Source organism: Euprymna scolopes, chromosome 6, assembly GCF_053919585.1.
Source record: "Euprymna scolopes isolate OS-2025 chromosome 6, ASM5391958v1, whole genome shotgun sequence".
Taxonomy (NCBI): domain Eukaryota; kingdom Metazoa; phylum Mollusca; class Cephalopoda; order Sepiida; family Sepiolidae; genus Euprymna; species Euprymna scolopes.
Genome location: NC_136487.1, coordinates 75,314,541 through 75,337,944, shown reverse-complemented (window position 1 = coordinate 75,337,944; position 23,404 = coordinate 75,314,541). Strand labels below are relative to the sequence as shown.

Genomic DNA, 23,404 nt, shown 5'->3' with positions numbered 1-23,404 from the left:
ATGTTGTATGCAGTGTACGGCACAAGAAACATAGGACAAATAATAACTTGTATTCTTTTTTTTTTTTTGTAACAACGACATTTATTTCCTCATTCTCTCGCTACGCGTGACTTCTCATTACAGTTGTGACGTCACTCACGTCTCTTAAGTGATCGTCTTCTCTAACGTACTTTTTTATAGTATTTTTATTTATCGATGACGTCATCTCGCATACATTTGTATACGCGCGTCCGCGCTCTGTTACATGTGTAAAGAACTGAAGAACATTAATTTTCCTCTCGCTAATTGACCAGTCAACTATGTTATAATATATCTGGCTGAATATCTGAATATCTGAAGAAGATATACGGCATAATCGCGTTGACACACCGGTTCTCGTCAGATCACCAAAGTTAAGCAACGTTGAGCCTGGTTAGTACCAGATGGGCGACCATTTGGGAATTTTAGGCGCTGTATGTTATCTCTGCTTATCTCGGCATTTGTTTTCAGTCGTCCTGTACATACACTTCACTTGCCACTGGTATTTAACAATGTCGACTCAGGTGAGTTGGAGATTGCGCACCTCCTACCACAAAATTTTTACACACAGGCACCCCTTCGTGTGTATTCATAATCTGTCAAAGACCGAAGGAGCCTATACATGTATGTATGCATGTTGTATATCTAGCTCTACTTAGTTTTATCGGATTCCAGGAGAAGAATTAATCTGGTCTGGTTGAATATCCAGCTTAATACTGTTATTATAGGCAACATCATTTGGAGAAGACGCACCAATCCTCGTGCATTCACAGTGTAAGTTCCTGAGAATCGGAAGCGTTAATAATTAAGCGGAAATTACGTCAAACAAGCGATTGGATGAATGGTGGTTGCAATCTGAGGAGGCTTGTGTTGAAACTTAGATCAGCACAGTACATCTTGAAGACAGTTAACAAAACTTACAATAATTAAGCTATGTGCTCTTAAAATCAATCTCTTTCCCCCCTCTCTCACTCTATTTCTCCATGTCCTCTTTTTGTATTTGTAGCCCACTAGACGATCAAATTGCGGCCGGTTGAATAAATCATCCTCCTTCCTTAAGATATGTTAATTAATTAATTAACTGCAAAATTGATTTCACGAGTGCAAAGTAGTTTGGATTGCAGCTACGAAATTGGTCCCAGTCCTCGGAGGCGACAACACATGTGCGCAATGAAGATGTCGGTGAAAAGAGAAGGTACGGTTTTAATAACTTGAATTGACAGAACAATTGATTAAATGAATGTTATAAGTAAATGATTAGATTGTGCAACGTAGCATTTTGAGGTATTTAATTTAATTTAATTTAATTTAATATTCCTTTAGTACAGTGGCGGCTCGTGCCTGGAGCTGTGGAACTGCAGCAGCACCCCCAATCATTTTTTTATTTTTAATAATAAAAACAAAACATTTGTAAACAAGCCTTTAAAAAAAATAATAATATAAGCGAAAACACGCAAACACCTGTTTTCACGAGCGTTTGGAACTGCTAAAACGACAGTTCCAATTTAGCTTTCATTCGCCGTCTGAAGCGGGCATGTGTCGTGGGGGCAAGAAAACTACCTTCCCCCACTCCACCGTGTTTAAACACGCGTCATCTCTAACATGAGCGACGGAGGAAAAGAGAGGCGAATGGACGAATAGCCTCACCTAAAAGGCAAGGTCAGCAGCTGACCTACTTATGTCTCCCTTCCAGCATCCTCGCTGTTAAAGGGAAACACTCATAAAAATTAATCTTTTACGATTAATAACGAAATGATTGTCCTTTTTGTTTCAGACGAAATGAAATTAAATACAACTCTCAAACTGCCAAACTAAGTTTGACTTGTAAACATTTCGTCTGGAATTAATGACTTTCATTTATCCATTTTCCGAGACCGACCTCACTGGTAACACCCTGTCTCCAGAAAGAAAGCGCCTCTCGGCCAAAAAAGCCAATCCGGCTAGAGGGATACGAGTCCCCTGAATTGGAGATCCGCCGACGGATCTCATGCGGTAGCAGCAGCGGTCAGGAAACACCAGAGAACCAGAACCAGTGCCGAAACAGCGACAGCAGTAACTCAAAGAGCCCTTTTCAGGGCTAGGTTCCTACGAAAGACCTACCACTTTGTTTACTCTGTTAGCACCTCCTGCCTGCAGCTTCCTGCATCTCCTCCTCCAGCTTCCTGCATCTCCTGCCTGCAGCATCCAGCTTCCTGCATCTCCTGCCTGCAACCTCAGCTTCCTGCACTGCATCTCCTGCCTGCAGCCTCAGCTTCCTGCACTGCACTGCATCTCCTGCCTGCAGCCTCAGCTTCTTGCACTGCACCCGCATCTCCTGCCTGCAGTCTCAGCTTCCTGCACCGCTACCTCGCTTGCACCTCTGGTCCGCTACCTCGTACCTCTGGTCCACTACCTCGCGTGCACCTCTGGTCCGCTACCTCGCAACTCCGGTCTGCTACCTCGCTTGCACCTCCTGTCCGCTACCTGGCTCCCTACCTGTCGCCCGTTCCGAACATTGATCCCTCCGTTCTCGGTGTTGTCGGTTCCTCAACACTGACCCCACCGAGCTCTCAGTGTTCACTCTGCGTTCCGGATCGCCCAGCTGACCGTTTCCATACCCAGCGAGCACCCTCTGAACCACACTACATCCAGAATACCAGTCCGGACCTCCAGACCTTGCCTCCAGTGACGTGCGACCACCACCCGGATTGAACGATTTTTGTTTATACTCAAATAAAAGGCGAACCCTCGTCTTTAAATCAAACAACCCGTGTCTATCATTCTTCTTTGCCTTGCATGCTGTTTACCTGTTGCCTGTGTCTATTTTGTTAGTTGTTGGGTCGATTTTTTCCGGACGACCGGCCCCCGCAACACATGCGTATAAGCGAACTTCGCTAAGAATGTGTAACTGTGAATTTGGCAGCTCCAAGCAAAGTTTTACTTTTATACTTATATGAATATGGGGACAGTTATCGAGATTAAGCTTCAGGATTATATATATATATATATATATATATATATATATATATATATATATATATATATATATATATATATATGTTTTAAGAAAAATAGAAAAACCGAATGAAATTATTAAAAAATCAACGTTTCGTCCTTATTTCAGAGGACATCTTCAGGATAATTGAAATAAAAATGTAAGAAAAGAAAAAGTCATAGATCGTGCGAAAAAGACAGTTTTTGAATCCTACCCATGTCGGGAAGGACAAATGGGTAGGATTCAAAAACTGTCTTTTTCGCACGATCTATGACTTTTTCTTTTCTTACATTTTTATTTCAATTATCCTGAAGATGTCCTCTGAAATAAGGACGAAACGTTGATTTTTTAATAATTTCATTCGGTTTTTCTATTTTTCTTAAAACATAACGTCAACCACCGCTGGTATTTTTTCATTCCTTATACATATATATATATATATATATATATATATATATATATATATATATATATATATAAAATCCTGAAGCTTAATGTCGATAACTGTCCCCATATTCATATAAGTATAAAAGTAAAACTTTGCTTGGAGCTGCCAAATTCACAGTTACACATTCTTAGCGAAGTTCGCTTATACGCATGCCCGCTTCAGACGGCGAATGAAAGCTAAATTGGAACTGTCGTTTTAGCAGTTCTAAACGCTCGTGAAAACCGGTGTTTGCGTGTTTTCGCTTATATTATTATTTTTTTTAAAGGCTTGTTTACAAATGTTTTGTTTTTATTATTATTAAAAAGTGTAAAGTGTTCTTGTAAATAAATATCCACCTTAAAAAAAATTCTCACACTTTTAAATGCGATTTAAGCAGACAAAAATATACAATATGCGAAACTTTTTTTTTTTTTAATTAAAAGTGTTCGGGCTTTTTACCCGTAAAGCTACCAACGTAACTAATGTTATTTTTTCACGTACGGCTTATTTTGTTTGTGTTTTTATGTAGTTTGAAATCTATTCATTTTGTGGTAGTTAAACTTTACAGAATAAAAAATATTTACATTTTTTTTCTAAAGAAAAGCGAAGAAAATTTTATTTTTTAAATACATTTTAGTTAAAAAATGTTTTTAAATGTTGCTCATAGTACAAACATGTAAACTTTTTTAATTCTATATTTTATTTACAAAGTAAGTTTAGTTATAAACACATTTTTAAATTTTAAATAAAACTGTTATCCAATAAAACCATTTTTAAATGGTAAACTCCTAACTTTACCATCGTGTGCAAGCAAGTAAATTTCAAAGATTTTGTTTTTATGAAAAAATGAATTATTAAAAAATTGTAAATAAAATGTATTTAAAAAAAATGTTTTTTGTTTGTTTGCCTGCGGAAAAGCCCATAAAATTTATTTAATCTGTAAAGTTTAAAAGAAATATATTTGTATATTTTTTTATTACTCTGTAAAGTGTACACAATTTAAAATAGTATTTTTTTATTAAAATGTTTTTGCGTATTATCCCTTTTTCGACGGCTTAAAATGACAAAGTTAAAAAATATTTGTATTAAAAAAAGACAATTTTAATGGCAAGCTTATTTTGTTATACGCCTATTTTTAATTAACAACAAGCTTTTTTTATAAATAAAAACGTTTTTAATAGTAAAACTATTTTCGTTAATAAAAATCTGTTATCTAAAAGTTATAAAAGTACGATTCAACTCATTTAGAACTTCCGGTTCAGTTGAATCGCAAAAAGAGGATCACGTAAACATTGTATTCCTTCTACCCTAATTAATATTCTACTAATAGACTGCCTAGTACTTACCTTTCCCAACACAATTGCATGAGGTCGCCAAGCTAATAAAAAACCTAGATTCCAGTAAAGCAACTGGCCCTGATGGCATCCCAATTATAGTGTTAAAAAAGCTTCAACCAGAACTTGCTCCCATACTTACGAAACTATTTAAGCACTGCCTTAAGGAGAAGCGCTTTCCGACCCCCTGGAAGACCTCATCGGTTTGCTCTGTATTTAAGAATTCAGGTGATAAGTCATCTCCCTCTCAGTACAGACCTATAAGTCTCCTGTGTGTTATGAGTAAGTTGCTGGAATCCATATTAAATAGAGAAATAGTCAACTACCTCAGCAGGAATAACCTTCTTAGTGACACACAATATGGTTTCCGCTCTGCAAGATCTACCGCAGATGTGCTGACGGTTATATCCCACAGGGTTAGTGAATCTCTTGACAAAGGCTTCCTTTCTAGGGCAATTGCTCTTGACATATCAAAGGCCTTCGACAAGGTATGGCATAAGGGTCTACTTCACAAGATTTCCAGCTACGGTATAACTGAAAATGTTTTCTCAATCATTAAATCATTTCTCTCCGATAGGTTCATAAGAGTAGTGGTAGATGGAAAAAAAATCGGAGGCCTGCAATATAAATGCTGGAGTCCCTCAGGGGTCAATCCTGGGCCCAACTCTCTTCCTGATCTACATCAATGACCTCCCTAAACACATACTTAAATCATTCGTTGACATCTATGCTAGTGACACTACCATCTACGGCAACACATCAAAGGCTGTAAATGACAAAGTTCTCTCGGATTCTCTCTCCTCTGATCTCGAGCACGTGGTTCAGTGGGGGAAGATGTGGATGGTTACCTTTAATGCATCCAAAACCAAACTCCTATCCTTACATCATTAACGCTCTGATCCCCATCTAGCATCAATTGTGATGGATGGCTCTCGTCTGGGTGTGGCCCCGTGTTTTGACAAGCTTCTGGGTTTGACCTTTACTCCTGATCTGAAATGGAACACGTACATCAAATCTGTTGCCAAGGTCGCTGGAAAGATGGTGGGATCCTTCTACCGCTCCAGAAGATATCTCACTACTGATGCAATTCTCTATCTATATAAAAGCCAAGTACGTCCAAGGATGGAATACTGTTGCCATATCTGGGCAGGAGCGACCAAAAACAGCCTGCCTTGATAGAGTACAAAATAGACTTCGTGGCTTAGTGGGGGATGCCCTTTTCTCTACCCTGCAACCTCTCTCCCACAGAAGAGACGTTGCGAGCCTATCCTTGTTTTATCGTTATTTTCATGGCAGGTGCTCGTCTGAACTCCAATCTCTAGTCCCCCCTCGCCAATCTTTCACGAAAAACACCCGTCTAGCTGAATCCACTGTGAAAAATTTCCCCCACTCTATATCTGTGCCTAAATCAAAACGCGGATTCCATGAACAAAGCTTCTTTCTTAGAACTGCACGCCTGTGGAACTCTGTTCCGTCTGCCTGCTTCCCTCCGGACTACAACTTGGATATCTTCAAGTCCAATGTTAACAAATTCCTAATGAACCGCCCCCTTAATTAAACACTTCATCAAATATCCACACTAACGTAATGTACTTGCAATAACCCTTATCCCTGAGTGGCTTCCGGGCCTTGATAAGTGGTGATCAATGTGTAAAAAAAAAAAAAAAAGAAAAAAAAAGAATTTAACCATGGCCTCCTTGCATCCCCAAGAAATAACTTCTGTGACGGTAAGTGAACTTCAACAGATTGAGTTTTCACAGCTGCCTCTCCATGATAAAGTTGAAATTAAGAAAAGAGGCCGTTCAACGCCTGATATTCAAATATCTCAGCCAGGCATTAGCAACAACAAAGTGTATATTCGTAGCTTTAATTCTGACTGGTACCAACGGAAAAGTTGGCTTTGCGGCTGTGAACTAAAAAAGGCATTGTTCTGCTTTCCTTGTTTGTTGTTTGGGGGTGATGTAACATGGACAAAAGATGGTTTCAGAACTATTAGCAAAATGAAAGATAGAACTGAAAAGCATGAGAAGTCAAAGAAGCACGTTGACAATGTAGTTTCCCTATCAATTTTGGGGACCGTAAATATTAAAGAAAAACTTAGTGAGGCCTACAGACTTTCAATCAATCATCATAACATGAATGTTAAGAAGAACCGTGAAATTTTATCTAAAATAATAGATTGTATTTTCTTTTGTGGGAACTTTGAAACTCCACTTACAAGGACATGATGAAAAAGATGATTCAGTAAATCCAGGTGTATTTAGAGGATTAGTAAATTTATCATATAAATTAGATCCAGATTTAAAGAATCACTTAGAAACCAGTAGTGTCTTCAAAGGTGTTTTCAAGACCATTCAGAATGACATACTTGACTGTCTTTTTCAAATATACCGTGATGAAATAAGGGCAGAAATTAGCAAAGCTTCCTTTGTAGCTGTCATGGCTGACGATACAACAGATGTGTCTGAACATACACAAATGATCATTGTTTTACGCACCGTCTTGGATGAAAAAATACTTGAACGCTTTTGGGGATTCTTTATTCCAGAAAACCAAACCGCTGATGGAATATCAAAATGTATTCTACAACAATTGGATATAATCCTTCAAGGGAATCGCCAAAAACTGATAGCTCAGACATTTGATGGTGCAAATGTCATGAAAGGCAAAAAAGCTGGTGTTCAGGCGAAAATAAAAGCAGTTTATAGTAATGCACATTTCACTCACTGTTATGCGCATCAACATAATTTAATAATGAGGAATGCAGCAAGCATTACACGAAATGCTAGAATATTTATCTCTAACATTTTGGCTATTCCGACTTTCTTTTCTAGATCACCACAGCGTCTTTCCATTCTCAAGAAGCATCTGGATGTAAGCATTCCACGTCCATCCGCCACAAGGTGGAACTTTAACATACGGACCATAAATAGAGTTCATGAAAATGTTCAAGCATTAAAAAATGTCTCACTGAAATTCAGTCAACATCATATGTAGATGAAACCGTTGCAGAAGCGACAGGAATTCTGAAATATTTGAACGATGAAAATTTCATATTTTGGTTAGAGCTATTTCATACAAATTATGTCTCATGTTGAAATTATTTATAATCAAATGCAATCTCGGGAAATTAGCATATATAAAGTCAATGAATACATAACAAATTTCAAAACTGCTATTTTAGAGATAAGAAACTCCAAATACCGTGAAAATCCTTCACAAACACTCAAGGCCGAAGCTAAAGAACTGTGTGACAATATATCTGTTGATATAACGGGCAGATATTCTTCAACTAAACATTTAATACTTGCTAAATTGTTTAACAAGAAAAGCTTTGCTAGTTTTAAGAAAGAACTACCTACAGACGAGATATCCTTGACAACTGAAGCATATCCCATGATTGACAAACAAAAGCTTGAAACTGAGTTAGAAATATTTTATAGTAGGTCAGATAACCATGAGTATTGCAAAGTAATTGATCTCCTGAAATTTATTTTGGAAAACAATTTAAACGATGTTCTTAGTGTAATCACAAAACTCATAAAAATTATCTTGACAATTCCCATGACTACATCAGAGGCAGAACGTTGTTTTTTAACTCTGAAAAGAATAAAAACTTTTCTAAGGAGCACCATGGATTGCGAAAGACTAAATGCACTTGCAGTGCTTTCAATTGAAAAAAAGTTCTTCAGCAATCATTCAGAAGTTAAGGAGAAAATTATCAATCTTTTCTCACAAATTAAAACAAGAAGAATGGAATTTACTTTCAAATAAATATAAGTAAGCTATTCCAAATATTTACATCTATTTAGAATTCCTTTAAGTTATTAACTTTTTATACGTGTGCATACGTATAAATTATGTATATTTTTTATGTTTGTTTTATTTTTACACAATATTAAAACAATACGCATTTTTTTAAACAGCACCCCCACTAATCTTAGGCACGAGCCGCCACTGCTTTAGTATCATAATAAACACGAGACAAAAGTCGAGAATAGATTGATTAATAGACATACAAGCAAGTTAACTTTATGTTGTGCGGTCACATGCATTTTACATTGAAAAAGCGCGAAAGTACATTCTTTTGTGTAAAGAAAGAGCGCCAGATCCGTCGCGTGACGAACACGAGTATGAATTCTTTGTTTAACGAACTGTCTGGAATATCCTTTTCCTTCGGATATGAAATAATAAATATTCTTGGAAACCATTTGCTTTGTTTCTTTTTACTACCAACATTTTCAGGGCGTTTTTCTTAAAAATTTTTTTTTTTTTTATTGCATTTTCACCCCAAACAAGGCACATTGCCACTTTGTTGTAGGGGGCTACTATCAGGGACATAAGCACCAGGAGTACTGTGTAGGAAGTTGGGCAGCAAGATGTCGGTTCACGTTACACTTGAACCTCTGCATGTCAGTACAGTCGGGGAAGCAGGGATCTGGAAGGGAATTCCAAAGTCTAGCTGTTCTGGGGAAGAAACTACTGGGGTAGAAGGCTCTCTTGCATCTAGGGATCTCTACTGTGAAGGGGTGGGATTTAGATGCTTGTCAGTTTTGTCGGGGTATTTACGTCGAGGGGGCACAAGTGCTTGCAGTTCGTCAGAGCATTCACTGTTAAAGTACTTGTAGAACAGGCAGAGGGATGCAACATTTCGTCGATGTGACAGAGGCTGAAGTTTAGCTGACAGTTCAGGATCTATAAGGTTGGCGACTCTCTTTTGAACCTTGTCTAGGAGCGAGAGACTAGAGGCAGATGCACTACCCCAAATATGACGACAATACTCCATACATGGGCGAATGGTGGCCCTATAGAGGTATATGATACTTTCAGGCGTTAATAGCTTTCTAGCACGATAGAGAGAACCCACCTTCTTTGCAGCAGCCATGGCAATGTTCTCAATGCAATTGTTCCAACTCATGTTTCCTGTGAACGTTAGGCCGAGGAGTTTAAAAGATGTACTTTCAGATAAAGAGTTTACATGTAATCGCCAAAAACAGGAGAATCTAGTTTCTCTTTGTGTGAATTAGCGAACTGTGCAAGGTTACATTTAAAAAAAAATCTATGTAATAATACGCTAAAGTATCTCATATCCGTATGTACGTTATCGCCTTTGACACACATCACACATAAAAAAATGGGATCGTCACCAAGAGAACAAGGTATGCTTATTGTCTCAAAAAGAATTAAATTGTTGCAATTTTAAGTAAAGAAATAAAGGAAACAATATTCGTTTTATTTACTCAAAGAGTATTAAGCTGACTATGTCAATTATTTTTACGGAAAAAAGACTCATATTTGAAAGGAATATCGTTATTTACAGTAAATTATACGGATTGATGTAAGATAGAGTTCACACAACTACGGCCCACGGGTCAGATCCAGCCCGCTAATAATAAATGCTATTGCTATAATGAATGAGGCTTCGAAGAACCAGTTTCATTAAAAGCAAAGCTAATTAGCAAAACAGTATAAAACACGTCCAGGTCATTTTTATTATTATTATTATTTTGGCCTGCGTAGCTCTAAAAAGTCAGCAACATGGCCTCCTCCCATTCGAAAACTGTGGAGTTCCATAATAAAACTATAATAGTACCTATTTACTATGCCTCCCCACGGGACAGAGTTAGACACCAGGGTCGTTTTTTAACGTGGAGAAAAGGTACAAAAATAAAAATTGTCTCAGTCGTGAAGGATTTCTCCTCCACCGAAAGAGAACAAGAAATAGAAGTGCAGCATCTGAAGAACATATGGTATTTATTTGCTCCCCCACCGAGCAAATTAGGCACAAGGCCAATTTTTAATGTGAGGAGTGAAGGGAGGGGGAAGGGAAAAAGGGGACCAGCTCCCGAGAGGTGGGAAATGGGAGCTGGTTAAAGGTCAAGCATGTGGGGTTGCCCCCACATCTGGTCTTTGCTTGCAGTATCTGCCGGAACAGATACTACACTTTGATCTTTAATAGACTTGCAAGCAGTTAACTTTCCATAGTGCAGTATTTGAGACTGAAAAGGCGCGAAAAGTATATTCCTTTGTTTTTTTAAAAAAAAAGAAAAAACCCTCCGTGTGACAAATACGGACCACACGGATGTTAAGTGTTTAGCAAATTGGCTGATATGTCCTCAGTTCTAGAATAATAAATCTTCTAGCTGACCTTAGAGACAGAATATAAGGAGTTATATTTGAGAGGTCATTGAAATGACGCTTAGGTGAAAATAAATCGTTCAAACTAGGTCACACTTCCTCGAAACCTCGAGGTCAATTTTGTTACGACGTCGATTTTAGTGTTCGTTATTCCCTGATGATTTATTGAAATGCGATAATCTTTGAAATTGGATAAAGCAATAAAAAAACAAATAGTTTCTCTGAAATCTGAGTGACAAAATGTCTCCCCCAAAATTTCAGTATACTCCACTTCTTTCGATATCTATTGCAAATCAATTTGCATTCTCGCAACAGCCATTTACCACTGATTTCTCATTGATAATGACCACTGATTTTCTCTTGAATTTGAGTAGTTATGGGGGTACTAAGAATTCGGGTATTTTTCGTGCTTTTCCAGTGGAAGTCTGGATAGTGTTCTTCCTTCTCGATCTTTTCATCTTTCCTGAACGTTCTATGGACATTTTCTACCTTGGCAGTTTCAGTTCTCGTAGTTTCGCGTAATGTTCTTTCTATGTTTCTAGTTGTGTTTATGCAATGCTATTTTCCTTTAGGTCATCTAATTTGGGGGTTCGGCAACTTCTAGTTACGTGTACTGGTTTCTGCACTCGTGGATGTTCCTGTTATAAGTAGTGTTATCCTTTGTATGATGTCGATTCTAGTTTCTCGTAGTCTTTTTTTCAAAGGTGTTGAGGATAGGGCATTATCAAAGGAAAACAATGACAAAGTGTAATGTTATTTCGGGAACGAGCACGTTGTATCCTCAGTCGCAAAGGAGACAAAGAATAGAAAACAACTTCAATTCACTTTTACTTTGTAACAACGGCATTTATTTCCTCATCGTTACGGCTGTGACATCATCCACATTATCGTCTTCTCGAGCGTGCTCTCAAGCGTTATCCACGCCCTCACGTGATCTCGAACGTGCTCCACGTCTCTCCCGTGATAGTCCTCTTTCATCTTTAGCGGTGACGACGTCATTTCGCGTGCATTTGCATATAGCCGTTCGTGCTATGCTACAAACTTCTATCGATACAACATAGTTTATTTCTGTTGATAATTTGTTAAGACAATGCAAGATAAAGCGTTGCCAACAAAAGAGCATTCAAAGTGTTCCAGGAAGCAACATTTCGGCAGATATAACCTCCGACTTTCTTCAGACGTATCTTGTCGAACTCGGGAATGTTTCTGTCGAACTCGGGAATTTGCACGGAATGAGGAACGAACCCCTTTATTTAATCCACGAGGTTAGTATGCTTTCATTTTATCAGCCATGACTGGGCAGAAGTACAGCGACCGTAAAGCAAGCCTCGTCATTAAAAAATGACGTCATGCCTGATCTGTTGAACAGTCAGGTTGTCGATAATAAATGAGAGCTTTCTACAAAAAGTGATTTATAAAATGCCTAATCCTTCACTTTATCTTTATTGTAATCATCTACAGACAGACTGATTCGCTGTATTGGAGCTATTCAGTGCCACTAGACTACCACTATCTCGAGTCAAAGATCAAATCTAGAACCATCTAGTTGATAGTCGACAGCTCTACCCACTGGCTTATGGAATCAGCGCCTGAACACAATTTCATCTGATATATATATATATATATATATATATATATATATATATATATATATAAACATTTTGACGGCCATTTTACAGTGCTCGATTTGTTTGTTTATTTACAAAGAGCTTTGCATTACGCTATTTAAGTGGCAGACGAAACCATTTACGACAGTGCTCAACCCGCTCAAAAGGGTTTTTTTATGTAGTAATCATTCATAGACAGTGTGTGTATATGTGTGTGTGCCCGCGCGCGCGCCTCGTAGCGCAAAAGTTAGCAAGTGAAAGTGCTGAGCGGAACCATTTAAAATTTTTAGGAGAATGAAGAAAGCAAATAGGAAGTACGCCCTTCCATTTCTGCCATCGAAAATGAATTCAGAAAGAAGACCTTCACTTTATTTCCATAATGAGGCGTTTCTTTTCTTTTTCATCTTTCTTCTTCCCAGACCAATTGATACATTTCCTTCCTTTTTATTTTGAAACGTTTCCTTTCTTATTTCACTCTTAACTTTACCGATTGAGACGCTATTTTATATGATTACGAACACTAGCGAAACATTTTTGCCATCATTTGTTTTTATGGTGGTTATACACTTGTTTATTGAATATATACTGAACATTTCATTAAACAATGCCGTGATGAGTAGAGATCGTTTCCAATCGTTTTGGATTTCTCCTTATCACTGGACTCAAGCAATGTCGATTCAGGAGAGATGTTGAGGATTGCACAACCCTTGCCTCACAATTTCACGCGTAGCTACCCTTACTGGGGGGTATATATTGTCTTTCGAGACTGAACGGAGGTTTCTACTTTGCACTTAAATTAAAATTGGGTAATTCTCTGATTTCTTTTTTTTTTTTTTTTTGCTTATTAAAAGAAAAAAAAACTGAGCCTTTTTGCTATAGACATCAAACCGAAAAAAGTGCTCAATAAACAAATTTGTAAGTAAATGTGACCAAGGGCAAGATAAGTTACTGTTCTATGGAATATGTGTCTACATTTAGGCACAGATTAATAGTGGGGGAAATCATATATAGTGGTTGTAGCTAGTCGAGTGTTTTTTTTTTGTGAAGGTTTGGCAAAGGGGGACAATAGATTGGAGTTCAGACGAACACTTACCATGAAAATAGCGATAGAGCAGAGAAAGGCTGGCTACGTCTATTCTGTAGGAAAAAGGTTGCCGGGAAGAAAAATGGCATCACCTATTAGGTTTCGAAGCCGGTTTTGAACTCTATCAAGGTAGGATAGGAAATGCCGAGTCGTTCCTCACCAGATGTGGCAACAGTACTTCATTGTAGGGCGCACCTGGCACTTACACAGATTGAAGATCGCATCGGTCGTGAGATACTTACTGAAGCGGCAGAGTGATCTAACCATCTTTCAAGCGATCTTGGCAACAGATTTGATAACACAACGCTAAAATTAAAACGACAACAAAGCTGGCGGACATGAGGCTAATCACTCTTTGATTATTGAAAATCACTCAAAACTCCGAAATAAATAAAATATACTGGTAGAAATCCATCAAGTAAATATCACCGATATATTAATGGGTGGATTTCCATTAGTATTGTGTGTTTAGTTTCGAGTTTTGAACGATTCTCAAGACTCCAGAAGTGACAGCCTCATGTCCACTATCTTTGTTGTAATTATACCTTAAGCCCTTGGCTCAGCATGCGTTTCAAACTTAATAAACGTTTTAAAATAAGTTAAAACACCAAAAACTTATCCAGGTGGGTAGAATAGTAACTTATATTGCTCTTTTTTAACGTTTATTTGTAATATATTTGTTCCTGGGCCAATTTTTTTTTTTTTTTTTTTTGGTCTATAATAAAAACAGCTCCAAAAAGCACCTTGGGTTTATTTATAAGTTGTTTAGTTTTTTTTTTAAGTCAGGGCCTCGTATCATAGGGAGGGGAGCATACGCCTGAGTACTGGCACCGAACACACGCACACACACACATACACACGAACTGAATCACAAACTTCCGCCGGATGCTCAGCTGAGCATTGACTCTTGGAAAAGCCCCAATGTAAGTCTAAAAAAAGAAACATTCATTCACTTCGTCAATGGTTCTTTATTAAATTCATTTCTTGTATTATTTTTTTATATTGCACAAGCATAAGAAAAAGAAGAAACAATGAAATTAAATTTATTTATTTCCATTTCGTTACATTTTGTTAAAAAAAAAAAAAAAAAAAAAACGAACTCGACATTAAATTTCTTCGATTGATTGATTCCTTCAAAGAGAGAGGCAAAATAAATGATGGTCAATTAGTTTTAGTTAATACAATGCACACGCCCCTTAAATAGTTTTTTTTTTCGGCGAATTATTATTGATTAATGCAAAAAAAAATTTTTTTAAATGGGTACTTCTACAGTTTATCGCCGGAAATAGAGACGCCATTTTATTTCGAGCACCTGTCGATTAGAATCAGAAGGAGAAATCAGTATTTTCAACTATAACCGAAGTAGGAAATAAATAACAAAAAACAAAATTACAAAATTCTTTTATTAAAATTATATTTTCTTACGCAAACTTTTCAATAAATGTCTTTACAATTATATTTTGGATACAATTTTGTACAATAAATATTTTGTTTTTCAAATGCCGCTCACCCAGTTTAAATAATTATGAATATGTCATTTTGATTTTCTGCTTTTAATAATAATGTCTTTTTTAATTTTGTTTTTAATAATAATAAAAAAAATGTATATACGTTTCATGAAAAACATTCCCGTTTTCATTAATTAAATCGAAACATTTCCAATTAAACAATTACGGATATATGTTCTCTTTCACTTTCCTTATTTACTTTTTTTCATAGTTCTTTTCCCAAGTAATTAATATCTGGATTTTTTTTTTAATTTATTTCCTAATTAGGCCATAGTTTAAAATACTGATTTCTCCCTCTGATTCTAATCGACGGGTGCTCGAAATAAAACAGCGTCTCCATTTTCGGCTATAAACTGTAGAAGTATGACAAAAATGTACTACTTAAAGATTTGTAAGAGGGTGCTTAATTTCTAATACAACGTTTGAGTAAATTGATGATCCGTAGTACTGGTACTACTGGATGAGAAAACACACACCCCTCTTATATAAAGGATTTTTCATTTATCAATCTAAGAGCCCAATCGATAATAATCTGCCGAAAAATTGGAAAAAAAGACGAAAAGAAAAATATATATGAGTTGGGGGGGGGGTGCATTGTACAGGTTTATCCTTCGCAGATTTTGTGCATTTTTGAATTTTGATTGAATATTTAAACACGTGTTAAAAGAATTAAAAAAAAAAACAAAAAAAAACAAACGTTATTTTTATTTTCGGTATTTATGCATAAATGCCGACCCGTGGTGCTGTAATGGTAACATTAGAAACCTATTCTTAATATAGGGAGGGTATGGGTTGGAGCTTTTAAAAACTATTCTGAACTTTCACCCAACAATTTAATAACCAAATCAGAAATTTTATAAAATTTAACTTGGAATTCCTACCTAAAATAAAATAAAAATAGCATAGTTCGTATTCTGTATTTTATAATACGAGGTTTTTCTGATCTTTTTTTTCCAGTAGAATTTTAAATATTTACACACACACACACCCGTCTTAAACAACAAACAAACAAAACTGCAAACAAAGTTATTTGAGAGCACTTAGTATATATTCATTAACGAGTGCCTATTTTTTTTTATCTGCGTGACAGAAATACCAAAATTCTACATAAAGGCTGCGGAAAAGGCGTTCTTTGTATATTCTAAAATTTTAAAGAAAAAACTTAGTTAAATTGGTTATAAAAAAAAGTATAAAGTCATTTAAAAAAAAAAATTTTTTTTTAAGGTTTAAATCACTAGCGAAGTGAGTTCCGCGGCGATTCTCTCTGAAAAATAACCATAAATACGATGCCGATTCCAAAAATAATAATAATATTCTTCTTAACCTTCACACTTCATGATGTTATTATTCTTTGTACAGATGGGTGTCCTGTTTTCCATAAAGAAAGAATTCCTTCTATGTTTTGTTTTGCGTTTTGACCCCGCCCCCCAAACCGAAAAGGAACAAATTTCTGAATGAAACTGTTAACACTCTCCTCTTACTACCTGCACTGCTTTTTATTTTCTGCTGCTGCTAGGAACCTAATGTGTACTGCATAAATAACTTGTGTAGTGACCTTTTCATTACGGTAGATAGTCGAATGAATGCCACCCCCTTCCTACCCCAATAAGAAACCCTCAAGATGAACGCACCCCAGCTAGCTGTTCTTTTCAGCATTTGTTCTCCACCAATTGCTTCCATCTTGGAGTGACATCACATATTCTCCAACTCCCCCACCCCATTTTTTTTTTCTTTTGTTCCCCGGCTAGAATTCAGCCTCATTTAGAGATCGACACACTTGTTTTCGGTCTCCACCAAGCCGGAAAATAGTAGATGATCTACCATCTAGAAAGGGTTAGGAGGAACTTAATAACATTTTTTTTTTCTATTTTTATAACTTTTCCCTTCATCCCTAGCCAATGAAATAATAATGTTTTATTATATAAAACGGTTTTTCTAAAATCTTATTATTTTCACAAATTATATATAGATAAAAAATTAAAAAAGCAAACAAACAAAAAAAAAAAAAAGGAATCGATTTCGGAATTTTACGTAGGACGATTCCTGGTGTGAATGCGGTATTATGGTGCCAGGGAACTTTAGCTAGGATTAGCTTAGATAAATCAAGGGTAAATTGTCACGGATGACCATAGACCACCCCTCCTCACGTTTTTGATTGACCTGCCTAATTTTGTTTTATCTACTTTTTGTATTTCTAACTAAAATATATAAATCACATCCCGACGTATGTTCTTTGAAGAAAGGGCAAGTGTAAAAACGAAAAAGAAAAAACAACAACAAAAAAAATGATGTATCACTTTCATTCCCCCCCCCCCCCAAATACCTGCACTTCTTTCATTAAATTAACGAGTCTCTCACCCCAGTGCAATTGGGACGGCTGGACTTTTAGATATCTCCCTCTCATAGCAGGAAGATGTGACACAAGGTCGGAAAAGTAGGATTTGAAAAGCCAACGTCCAACAACATGAACACTTTGACTGATAACCCCACCAAATGCCTGCGTAGCCACGTCGGTATTCCTCGTTGGGGGCGCATCAAGCGATTAACAATAAACCAAACCCTTCTCAAAGAGCGAAAAGGTAAAATTTGGAAGGGTGGAACTCCTAGAATTGCACAGATCATGCCTCAGACTGATAGAGAACGTGACCAAAGACTGCCGATCTAATTTCACTATAAAATAGCCATTCCAATCTGACCTTCTCTCATATTTCGCCGCGTTTTCGCACACACCTGTATGCATAAAGTTGTAATGCCTGTCTTTTACCGACTTCTCATCTTCCTCAGAGTTCTTCATTTATTCCTGAGAAATGCCGGACGTGCTTCATACTATCTCAGGTAACGTCAGGTCTTTCTGCTAATGTGTGTGTGTGTGTAATATATAATATAAAAATTAGTTATTCACGGACACGTAATGTTGCTCCTCATCTGGAGATATTATATTGTTGAAGGAAAACTATTCCCAACTAACCTTTTAGGTAAAATACTTTTCGTTCAAAAGTATCGTAAACAAAATTAACAAATAAATGACTCACACACACACACACACACACACACACACACACACACGCACACACATATATAGTAATCCAGGTAAAATGTTGCCGTAAGAACAGACACATGCACGGACTTGAAGTCTATATTCGTAACCTCCTCACTTTGACTAGAGAATCCAACTTAGAATCAGATGACGAGGCCTTCATCTGTTTTATACTAAACTTGCAACATAGTGTTACTTATATTTTCTTTCCCCTTTTCCCTCGACCTAGAACTGTACCTTAATTAACCATGTCTCTGACAGCATGGATACAGCACTCTCCGTAAATACTAACGTCCAGGTACATGTATTTGGTGACTTTAATGTCCACCGCAGATATTGGCTTGATTTCCATAGTTAAACAAACGCTTTTTCTCATTCGCTGACACAGACTGTCACGTTCCCACTCGTCTCCAAGGTCATCGAGATAGGCAAGTTTCACTTCTAGACCTATTTCTGACCAGTTTCCGTGAATTGTATAACAAATGCGTATAGCCCACTCGGGAATGCTAATCATGTGATATTGGTAGACATCACCCTAAACTCTCGATCCCTAATTGAAGAGCCATTGCTCAAAACGAAAAGGTACTTCAAAAAGGCTAGCTGAGAAGCCACCAGGGATTACATCAGCGATATCCCATTGGGTAATATCTTTTTTCTTCCTGCAGAACAGTTTTCAAAGTTCGAAGCAACAATTTAAGCACATGTTCCCATACAGAAGTTTTATAGAAAACCCCACTCTCCCCAATGGTTTACTTTTACTTGTGCAACTGCATTGTTCAAAGGCGGCATGCATTTCGTAGACTTATCCGACATAAGTCCAGTATAAATAGACAAAAGTATATAGAAAGTAAAAATAATTGTAAGAGTAAAATAGCCGTAGCCAAGAAAGCCATATCGAAATTACCAGAAAACGCATTGAGTCGCAGAAATTAAAAAATATACTCACAATGTTTTGGAAAATTTAGAACAGTATGGTAAATAATATGCAATAAACATTCCCACTCTATCCGACAACCATGAGGTTGCTTGCACGACAACTGAGAAGAATAATCTGTTTGCTCGGCAGCTTGTCTCCAACTCCATTTCAGACCCAACAAACCACTTCCTCCTAAATGGTTGTACTAGTTTTCCCCGAACTCGTCAACAAATGCCTTGCTGAATCTTGCTTTCCTGACTGCTGGAAAACAGTTTTCAAAAATTCTGGTGCAAGAATTGGCTCACTCAATTATCGTCCAATTAACTCCCTTTATCTCTTCACTATCATGTGTTGGTCCGTAATCCATCAAGCACTAGTCCAGCACCTTATAGATAACTTCTTTCTGATCAACAATATGGATTTAGGTACGCTCATTCTACTGTAGATATCTTATCTGTAATATATAAACGTATATACCACGCACTAGATAAAGCAGGGGAGGCAAGGGCAGTAGCTCTAGATATATTTAAGGCCTTAGCACGAAAGTATTCCCATGTAAATGAAATCATTTAGTATTACTGAACGAATACTTAATATAATCAAATCCTTCTTAGACAAGAGAAAAATCTGAGTGTGCTTCAGAAGTCGATTCTTGAACCTTTATTATCACTCTTATTCATAAATGACCTCCCTGATAAAATTGTCTCCGAGATGGATATATTTGCTGACGACACAATGGTCTCTAACAGACACAATGGGAAAACGAATGAACACATATCTAAGAAATGGCTGAAACCGCATAGGAAAATCTCCTGTCTGTAGTGGAATGGGGACTTAGATGGATGATAACATAAAACATTTGGCCTTCGGGACAACATCAAAGTGTATAGAAAAGAGGCTTGCCTTTTTTCTGTTGTTCTTGGCCTTCGGGCCGGGATCAAAGTGTAGTATCTGTTCTCTGATACATACACAGCGATAGGCAGTCGTGTTCTGGCGACACATTCTCGTGCCCGGAGAGCTTGTTGGGTAGCGTTCTGTCCGCACCCCCACTTTGTCTGTCTTTCTCTGCTCTCCCCCCTCCCCCACGGGGGGGGATCCGAGCTGATAATTTACGACCTTCCCGCGAGGGAGGGTCGGAAACACTTTCTCTCTTCCCTCCACTAACCTCCCACTCCCTCTCTCAGTTCTATCTCCCCTCTTGCCGCCTTTGGCGCCACTTCTTTTTGGCGCCAAAGTCGGCTCCCAATTTGGACGCCGACTCCACGTCACTCATTTTGGTGAATTATACAGAAGAGAGAGAGCTTTTTTCAAAAATGGACACCCCCAGCCCGGGGACCACCAATACAGATACCCCCAGCCAGGAGGCTACCACAAGAAAAACTGCTCCCCAAGAGGACGGCTCCCCAACAGGGGAAGCAAAAAGCAACGGGGCATACCGCCCGGACACGAAACCGAAGGACGCCCCCCAGAAGGGAGAAAACTCACCAGCAGCTCCCCAAGAGGGCGACTCCCCACAAAGGGGAGAAAAAACAATGTTGGACAGGGCATCCCGCTCTGACAACAAAAATCAAGAGACAGTAGCCCCAAAGGACGATAAGAGAGACAGTGCTCCCCAGGAGGGCTACTGCCCCAAAAGGGGAGCAAATCAAGAAAACGAGGGGGCATACAGCCTAAACCTCCCCAAAACAAAAGGGGCAAAAGCTCCCAAGGACAATGCTCCCCAGGAGGCCGACTCCCCAAAAAGGGAAGTATTTCCTGGAAGAAGTATAGAGCAGGGAGAGTCGGTCCCAAAGGAAAGCGGAAAGGGAAATGCCCCTCAAAATAGCAACCCTTCCGCCAAGGAACAGCAAAAACAGTCCAACCTCACCAAAGATCCAACACCAACAAGAGGGTTGGCATGGGGGAAGACTGTAGAGAAGCAACTGTCCCCTCAAGAGTATAAAGACTTGTACTTGACCAAGTACAGACAATACATAGAGGGGGCAGAAATTAAACCAGTGCCAGGCGCTTGGGAGGCAATCGAAGACAGAGTGCTCTCCCTCATCATCTCGGATATGCCGGAAAACCGCCTCCTAGGGATGAAAAAGGAAGACATGGCAGGGCTCCTACATAAGCTAAATATCCCGGTATTATACCTGTACCAGAGGAGCTACGCCATGTGGGACATCCTCCTACCCACCAAGGAAGATGCAGAGAGACTCTCCCTCCAAGAAATAAAGCATGGGAGAGTCAAACTAACACCTGAATACCAGGGCAAGAGAAGGACTCGGGTGCAGGTATTTAATGTGCCAACCCAAATACCTGCGGAAGTATTAGGATGCCTCTTCAGCCAGTACGGTGAGGTAGAACAGGTGACCCCAATACGGTCAAAAACTGGGACTCACCTGGGCTGCTACACAATAGCAATGAGGCTGAAGAGGAAAGGTTTTCAGGCAATACCACCGCTGCTGACATACAAAGACGCCAGCATAACGGTAGTGGTGGAGGGCCGTCGTCCACACTGTTGGTTCTGCCAAAAGCAGGGCCACATGGCTAGGAGTTGCCCCCAAAGGGTAACCCCTAATCCAACAACCCAAAAGGCGGTCACATCCACTGAGACAACGCCCGCACCAAAACAGGCGGCAACAACCCCTGCAACTGCAGCACCAACCCCAGCTCCAAGGAAAACTCAAACCACCCAGGAGGCCAAGGGGGAAGAATGGAGCACGGTAGTGAGACAAAAGCGAAAACACTTAATCCCTTCTGCCACCGTCCCACCACCAGCCCAAAAATCGAGGCAGGAGCCTCTGCAAATGCAGAAACAACAACAGCCACCGCAGCCAATGCCGCGGAAACAACTGCAGCAGCAACTACTGCAACAGCAAAATCAGCAAGTGCAGCAGAAGCAGCAGCAGCAACGACACCAGCGAGAGCAGCAACAACAAAAACAGCTGCAGCAGCAAATAGAGGAGCAGACACAACCAACGGTCCCCACACCAATCGAGACGGGGATCAAGCGGAGAAAAGACTGCTCCTCTGAGGATGAATCCGCAAGTGAGAGGGAGAGGAACTCAACCTCACCTCTCCCCGGTTCATTCGAAAGAATGAAAAAGAAAAACAAAAGAAGAAAAGAGGAAGAAAAGGTGGCCCCCACTCCCTGTGAACATACACCACCCCTAACAACAAAATCCACTTCCACCCCCAAACCACACACTGCAACAACACCAGACACCGCACCAACACCAGACACCGCACTAACACCAGACACCGCACCAACACGAGACACCACACCAACACCAGACACCGCACCAACACCAACACCAGACACCGCACCAACACCAAACACTGCACCAACACCAACACCAACACCAGGCACCACACAAACACCCGTCCCCACACCAAGGCAAACTGAGCCACTACCCCAAAAAGAAAATGAAAAGAATGAACCGAGGGAGAGGAGAGACTCCTCTGCCTCTTGCAGACCAAAGGTCCTTGCCCCTGAGGAACTATGTTATGTAGACCCTCTATCTGTGGCCACAGACATTTCCCATCGGCAGAGGAAAAACTTAAAACCTCTGCTCGATTACAAACAGATAGAGGGGAAAGATGTAAATATCCCCTCAAATTTCCCGGACGCCCCACTCCTAATAACCTTTGTCAGAACTCCAGAGGCCTGCAAGACCAACTTGTGGACAAGGCTGCAGGCCGCTGAAGGGGCGTTTCCGGGAATTGAACTGGTTAAAAAAAATGACCCTTCTCTTGATGAACTGTCAAAACAATGCAAGGGAAGGGTCCCAGTGTTGGTCCATCCGTCACTCTATAGGGCCCTTAAATTGACCTACCCTTTGGATGTCGGCGGCATTGTGAGAGAAGGTCAGGACATGAAAAACCTGACCACCTTGAGCATTGCACACAACGTCGGTGTCCTTTCCCCGGCTGACTTCGGAGCTGAGTGTAACACACCTTAAGGTAGGTACCATGGCTTTGAATTTGGCTAGTCTGAATGCGAGGGGCTTGAGATCATCGGGCCGGGCGGCTCGCCTCCGGCACGACCTCTTGTCCCTGGGAGTGGATGTCGCTGCGATTCAGGAGACGCATTTCGTTTCCTCTGTGGACTGTCAGGTGCTGGCCCGAGACTTTGAGGTTTTCTCAGCATATGGCAGCCCGCGGGGGAAGGGAGTTTCCGTGCTGGTTAAACGTACCCTGTCGGCGACGGTCGACGTTGTCCATAGAGATGCAGTGGGTAGGCTGGTTGTGGCCGATGTTGCCGTAAAAGATTCTGTGTTTCGGGTGATTGCGGTTCATGCGCCCAGCACCGCTCGTGAGAGGGTCTCATTCTTCAGTCAGCTTGACGCGTTTGTAGATTGTCGGAAGCGGGTAGT

The 23,404-nt window shown here is 39.3% G+C and overlaps 1 pseudogene; it reads left to right on the top strand.

The window, feature by feature from the left end:
* The first annotated feature begins 342 nt into the window (after positions 1-342).
* On the top strand, positions 343-459 carry LOC145278423 (5S ribosomal RNA; annotated as a pseudogene).
* The last annotated feature ends 22,945 nt before the right edge of the window (positions 460-23,404 follow it).